Raw genomic sequence first — 7,870 nt, 5'->3', positions numbered from 1 at the left:
TACATGTAAGTGAGTTTTTTCAAAATATTTCTATTAAAAAGTTAAAGATCATTTTTTCTATCATATCATTGACCTCCTTTTTACAATAGCTATGGATTACTATTTCACCTCTATTTTCAAGAAAAATTAGTAAAAGTTAAAAATTGTATCAACAGCTTCATGGGGATAGCTGGTTTTGCTTATATCCACCCTTATTGCATTACTTGTATTAATAAATGACTTCTAATTTTCTGAAACAGTTTACAAATATGCCCATATTAATAAATATTTCATTATAATTCCGTTAGCATTTTTCAGATGTCTTTACAAAGGTAGATATCATTCATTAACCATTAATGGTATGAATTTATCTTCTTGAAAGCAAGATTCAATTGACACCATATATGTATTACCTATTGTGTTTTTATGGTATTTGAAAAATGTAAAGAAAAAACACCTAGTTAAACACCTAGTTAAAAAAATAAGTAATTCAAAATTCAGTCCACAATTTACAATTAAAGATGGCTGTCTATGTATGACTTATGGTCTGCATCAGGTCAATTTCCTCATTAATAGGGAAACTCATAAGACGGTGAAGTATTTTGGGATTATTTGTAATGTTGACACAGACTCTGTATATTCTCAACTTGCATAATCATTTGTAACATTCTGAAAATTCATGTACAAGGACACATCCAAAACACTAGTTAAAATAATAAATACTCATAAACAAACTTTGGAATCACAGGTATTTAAAATAATTAAACATGAAAGTACAGTTGAATAGTAGCTATTACTTAAAATTTGAATATTTCTGCACAGATATAACACAATTTTCATATAATTAAAAGATATAGAGAATATCAGAATACTTAATCAAAGCAAAAAATCCCTGCTTTTCATTTACATTTGTCATCATCACTGGAATAAATCTGATTAATTGCTCAAGTTTTCAAGGTTGAGAAGAGCAGAAAAATTAAAAGTTTCACTTTTAGATATCTTAAATAAAACTAACATAAAAATATTGTTTCATTAGTAAGCATTTTTTAAAATTTCAAGATCATTTATGCATAAAAGCACAAAAGGCATTATGTAAGAGAATAAAATTCCCAGTTTTCAAATCAAAAAAATTTAAGCTCTCTTATCAAGGCGGTAACCTTTTGATCCTTTGCCTCCTAAAAGAAAGATGAAATAAAATACCAATTGTGAGAATTAAATGATATATTTGAAATTCTCTATAAACTCTAGATTGCCACATGTATTAGTTAATAATAAAATTTAATATTACATAAAGTTTGGAATGTTCTATGTGTCACCAACACAAAGAAGAAATTTTTATGTATTTTTATCAAACATCAATATAAACTACATAGACGTTTTATATAAAAGTTAGTTTATGGTATTTTTCAATTAATTCTTTTCTTTCAATAGAATGCTGTTTTTACATTTAGAAAATTCAGGATATCCTGTTAAGGTGCATATTTCAGAAAACAAAGAAAAGAAATACCAGATATTTGGTGTCATAAATATATATCACAAGGACTTTGGCAAGACAAAATTTAAAAAAAGAAGATTTTGCTTAATATGTAAGCCAGATTAGAATTAGACTATTCAGTCAATTCCAAGTAATCAATTTCCCTTCACAATATTATTAACAAAGTTACCACCAGAGAAAGAAGACAGCATTTGTTTAGTGAACATGATGATAAAATCTGAGAGAATCTCGGTACATGTGATGCTGGAAGTGCTCCCAAGCGGCAAAATCATCACATTATATGAACAAGTTTAATTGCTTGATATGTACTATAGACTGAGGTCTTGCAGATACATTTGCCAGCCATTTTATGTAAAAGAATCCTGCATAAGACCCACTATAAAATAAGAAAAAAAACTTGTGATGCTGTCACTGCAGCTACACCAGCAGGTGTGAAAACCTTGCACTTTTTGTGAAATACTTTTTTATCTTGTATTCAAAATCCAGCTTTTATGTGGGTGTAAGACTACTATAAGACAAGCATACCTGTAGATTGTAACATGATTTGAGAAAAAGTGAAGGTGAAAAATATAAGCTGAAAAATTTAATGCCAGCAAAGGACGGTTTGATAATTTTATTATAGAAAGAGTTTTGGCTTTTAAAATGTCAGGATAACCACAGAAATAGCTTCTGCTGACCAAGAGGCAGCAGACTAGTTCCCAGACAACATTAAGAAGATCATTGAAAAGAAACAATAGGTGCCTAAACAGGTTCATAATGTAGATGAAAGGGCACTAAAAATGTGGACATTTATTAGTGAAGAACAGCAAGCACCATGAATTAAGGCAGGAAGAGATAGTCTAACTCTAATATTTTGTTCAAATTCAGTTGGGTTTATGATCAAGGCTTGTCTATAAAGCTTCCTTGAAGGGAAAAGATAAATACCAGCTGCCAGTCTTTTGCTTGTACAAGAAAAAGACCTGGTCAGTGAGAACCCTCGTTCTGGATTGTTTCTATCAAAATGTAATGGATTGATGCTTTGTTCCTAAAGTCAGGAAGTCCCTTTTCAGTAATGGATTGCATTTTGAAGTAATTTTAATATTGGACAATGACCCTGACCACCTAAAACCCCATGGGTTCAACACAGAAGGTGCTAAGTGGTCTAATTGCCTTCAAACACAATGTATCTAATTCAGCCTCTAGATCAGGGGATCATAAAGACCTTAAAGGCTCATTACACATGATACTCTATGGAAAGGATTACCAACGCTATAGGAGAACCCCTATACAGATAACATCATGAAAGTCTGGAAGGATTACACCACTGAAGATGCTATCATGGTTAGGGAAAAAGCCATGAAAACCATCAAATCTGAAACAATAAATTCCTGCTGGAGAAAACTGTCCAGATGCTGTACATGAATGACTTCACAGGATTTTACAACAGAGCCCACCGAGGAAATCATGAAAAACATTGGGGATATGGTGATAAAGGCAGGAATTCTAGGGTTTCAAATTATGGATCTTGAAGAAATTCTAGAGCTAATAGATACCATGCAAGAGGAATTTACAGAAGACGACTTGATGGAGATAAGTGCTCTGAACCAGTGCCAGATGATAAGGAAGATGGGGAAGATGAAATTTCAGAAAACAATTTGACATTAGACCATCTTGCAGAAGTTTGCCAATTATTCAGGACTGCTTTTGACTTCTTTTATGACACAGACCTTTCATGATTTGGGAACTTAAACAAAACAAAATGGTGGAAGAAGGACTGTTGACACACAGCAATATTTTTAGAGAAATGAAGAAGCAAGAAGTCAAAAATTGCAATGTATAATTTAGTGTAAAACTACACCGTGTGCCTAACTCTCTTGCTTCCCCTTTCACCTCCTCCATCTCTTCTGACTTTGACACACTTGACACAGCAAAACCAACACCTCCTTTTTTACCTCCTGTTCAGACTACTCAATGTGAGGACGAGGATGAAGATCTTTATGATGATCTACTTCCGCTTAATGAAAGTAAATATGTTTCATTTTTCAATAATTCTTAAAATAACATTTTCTTTTTTCTAGATAATTTTATTGTGAGAATATAGTAGATAGTACATATAACATAAAAAATACATGTTAATTGACTGTTTATGTGCAGGTAATTGCACCACTGCACTCCAGCCTGTGGAACAAAGAGAGACTCCATCTCCAAAAAATAAAATAAAATTAATTAACCAGTGCTTTCCTCAGTTTCCTCGTCAGAATAATAAAAAAAATTTAAAAACCTATTTCACACTGAAAATTTGAGCATTTTTATGTTAGGAATTGTAAGGGTCTGAACTTTTATTTTACTTGCAAGTTTACAACATACCCCACAGTATTGTAGAGGCTGGCAAAACACATGAAATTCCTAGATCAGAAACAAAAAAAAATCTAGTTACTGAAGGCATAGAAGACAGCATAAGCTTTGTGTTTAAGTTAGCTTCTGTTGCTCTCCCATATCCCATGGGAGCTACATGGAGCAGACCAGGTAGATGGAACACACAGTGAGTTTACAGGACTTTCAGTCTTCTAAGGGGATTACTGGCAAGCTTGCCAAAACTTTATCTTGGAAGGAGATGTTACCTTTATTTTTCAAGTCAAGACACAAATCTGTCCTCTGTCCCTGGGGGGAACACTATTTTTCAAAGACATTTGCTGTATAAACTTTCTTGGAAAGATAGTCTGGAACAAAAACTGATACAAGATATGTCGAAACATCATGGATAATTTTATCTCAAGATTTTATTATACATTCTAATGAAAAATCAAATATTCACCTTCTTTACACTCCCTAACTCTAAAACATGTTTACAAAATACCACATGTGGGAAAGTGAGAAGAAAATTCAGTCAAGTTAATTTAAACATTCTTGTTTCCTATTGATTGTGTTTTTCTAATATTATGTTACACATAAAATATTAAAAAGTAGGTGTTTGTGAAAAAGACTGCAATGACTTTACTTTAGAGTTTTTAATTATATCCTTACTTAACACAAATTATGTTTTCTATATTTGACCTTAATTTACCTGAGATCTTATAGAGCATACCTGTCCCCAAAATTTATGTATTCCAGTTTTTACTGTCTTCATGCCTATGCCACTGATTTTCAAATTTATCTCCCAGATTTTATTTCAGTTTAGCATAAATGAAATTTAGCACTACAGGAAATTGCAAAATATTAAATATCATAATAGAGTATTTTCAAATGAATCTGTGCCATAATAGTCACAATTATAAATTACAACTCTATTAGCAAGAAAGAAAGGTTAATGGCTTGAATATAGTATTTTATTTAAGATGATCTAAATTTAATGCACTCAGTGCTTAGTTCTCTGTGGGTGTGCATGTGTGGCTATGCATCCATTATCATTTATCAATTCGACGCTTCAAAATGGGTGTGTTTCAGTTCCACATTTGTTTTTCTTTTCACTTTTCTTTTTAAATAAATTTAGTCGTATAGTGAAAGTAACTGGTAAGCTCTATTTCAAACTGTATCTAAACTTTTTATGGACTTTTTTTTTTTTTGCTTTGACTTCCTTGTTTTGTTTTTATTAAGAGTTATTTATTTCCTCCTCCTCACAACACTTTATGCTTTTTGTTATCTCTTTATAAAGTAATTGCAAATTATATTTCAAAGTGTCATGGTTAAAAATGAATGTAGAAATGAAAATAGTTTCCTCTTTTTAATGAATAGCCTCTAGCCCCCAGCTCAGATCACTTTAACACTTGTCTTTATTGTCTCCAAATTCAACTAACTGATGTTTTTGATCCTGGGTTGCTCCTATTTCTCATCTATGCTCTACACTTTCACTCTTTTTAACAAAGCAGAAACCTCACCTACCTAGCGTGGCTTACAGGAAATTGAGATTGCCCTAGTTTCACTTTGGATTGCTTGTTTTTAACCTATAACAGTTTGCAATGATGTCACTTTTATTTCAGACACGCTCAGAACATACTCCTTAAGACTATGGTTTGTTGAACTTCAAAATATAAAGTAATAAAGGTTACTTGTTATTTGGTTATCATAGTGATACATTTTGGTGATGGTTCAAATGTTAACTTGCAGATTAAAGATAACAGTGAAGAAAATCCTGCAATATGAGGTAAAGCCTTATGGCTGCAAAAGAAATCTAATAAAAAGATAAATCAAGAATACCTACAGATAGATGAAAGAGAAGAGATGTTTATCTTAGATGAAGATACATTAACTTTTCTGCCAATCCAGGCTTCTGCTAATTATTTCTCACATCACTTTATGCTTAATCAAAGGGAATAAGGGAATAACCAAAGATGAGAAAGTGAACCCAAGTGGAGGCACTTCAGAGGCAATCCATCCAAGAATTTTGGGAGAAGCTCTTAACTTTTCTGTTCATTCATTGGGCAAGATCAAGAAAGCTCTTGACTTAATATATCATCTATCCTTGTCTTTTGATTTGAAACTTGAGCCAAAAACTACATAAATGGCTATTTTTCTTTTCTTCTCAAATCTTTTATTGTTTTCTGAGGAAAGACTGGCAAACAACACTTTAATAAAATCACAGATATCTGCTTGTTTCTTGGCCCTAAGTGCACGTTGGGGACAGTTGCTTTCTGGAAAGTATTATTAGGGTAATTAATTTAAAGTTTTAAAAATGCCTGTCCCAAATAGGTTTCTGCTTAATTACTTTTATGATTAGCCATTCCCTGCAGAATGTGACCCACATCACTCAAAATTACTTAACATTGTTTTTAAAAGTATGGTAAAAGCTAACTTGATTGTTGTATAGACTACTTTTTTTTTTTTTCAATACAATCATCCTACACCATTACCATTCTGGACCATGCATAGTTACTTAAATAAACCATGCTCTGTTGTATCTCTTTGATATGGCTCATGTCATTAATTATTTTCTGAAATGTACTTTTTCTCTTCTCCTTCTGAAAGTATTTATTAACTCTGGAAAGACCTATCCAAATCTAACTTGAACAAAAAATCCTTCTCTAAACCACAAATTGCTGTTGTTCTAGTGTAGAATTATTAAAATAGATCATTTCATTGTGCTTTAATATAATTTTTGTAAGCATTTTCCTATAAGAATGTAAACATTATTTTATAATTGAATACCATTTTGCTTTGTGTATCAAAGTTTAATCATATTAGGCTATGTACTTCAGACCCTAACCCTGTAGCCAGAATGTGGTATTAAATAACTCCTAGCTAAATAAAGAGTTGAATGCATGTTGAATCTCAAATGAACTTGTATTTTGTTGATGTTTATCATATTAATGTTTTTGAAGTACTTTAACTGTGTTCCATAAATGTAGACAATCGGGATTTCATATGTGTGCATGATGTTTTAGAGTGGATGATAGGTCTTGATCTAGAAGCAAAACATGCAATCAGGTAGGCTGCATGATATGCATGGGGTAAGGTTGTAAATACTGGATGTGTTCACTAGATGAAATGAAATCTGTCAACATCTCTATCACACAAAACTTTTCATTTACGTCTTACTCCACTGTATGTTGAAGTACACAAACTTCCACATTCTGTTGTTCTTAACACACTTGATGCCTCAGGACAAAAATAGAGAATGTCTTCCGGTGACAAAGGGACAGGAAGTAACAAATGGACAGGAAGTATCAGAAAAAATTAAACACATCAAGTAATTATATTTCTTTCTAGTATATGCTCTCTTCTTTTAGCAGTAGACAGTCTTCAACTGCAGCAGAAGGAGCCTCAACCAATGAGGACTGATAACAAACTACTAGGCTGTGTCTCACAAACCTTCAGCAATATGGCAGGCTGCTATATTGAAGACAAAAACGTAGAAAGAAAACATCATTGTAATTTTAATGGCAAGAGAATTACAATAAAGAAGGCACATTATGTAAATATTTTCCAAGAATAAGTTATTCAACTGCTCTTGTATAAGATTTTGAAATTTATAAAATCCTGTAGGCTGGGATACCTTTGGTCATGTAACTGAATCTGCTCTGCTCTTCAAAACTGCTCTTCAAAAACAGAGTGGAATGTTTTAATCTAAAGTATTTAGATTTTTTAATACTCTAACATGTACAATAAATTTTATTATAAAGTCACTTTTTAAATGCATGTTTTAATTATAATGTAATTGGCTGTATTTCAGCTTTATTTTCATAAAGCTGTTTTATGAGCTTTAATCCCTGTTATTCATGTTACCAACCTTTATTCAATGAACTGAAAAAAATATTTGGCTTTTAAATCAAATGCCTTAAAATAGAATATGTGGAAAATATAAAGTTCAATTTATTGACTGTTCACTTTAGTTACAATTAGTTATTCATTGATTTATTTTCTCAACTCAGTGTTACTGATTACATGAAATTTGCTGAATCAACTTTTGTCCAAATGGATCCC

This window comes from Piliocolobus tephrosceles, chromosome 7 (assembly GCF_002776525.5).
Source record: "Piliocolobus tephrosceles isolate RC106 chromosome 7, ASM277652v3, whole genome shotgun sequence".
Lineage (NCBI taxonomy): Eukaryota > Metazoa > Chordata > Mammalia > Primates > Cercopithecidae > Piliocolobus > Piliocolobus tephrosceles.
The sequence above is the reverse complement of the archived record's forward strand: the minus strand, read 5'-3'. Positions refer to the sequence as shown.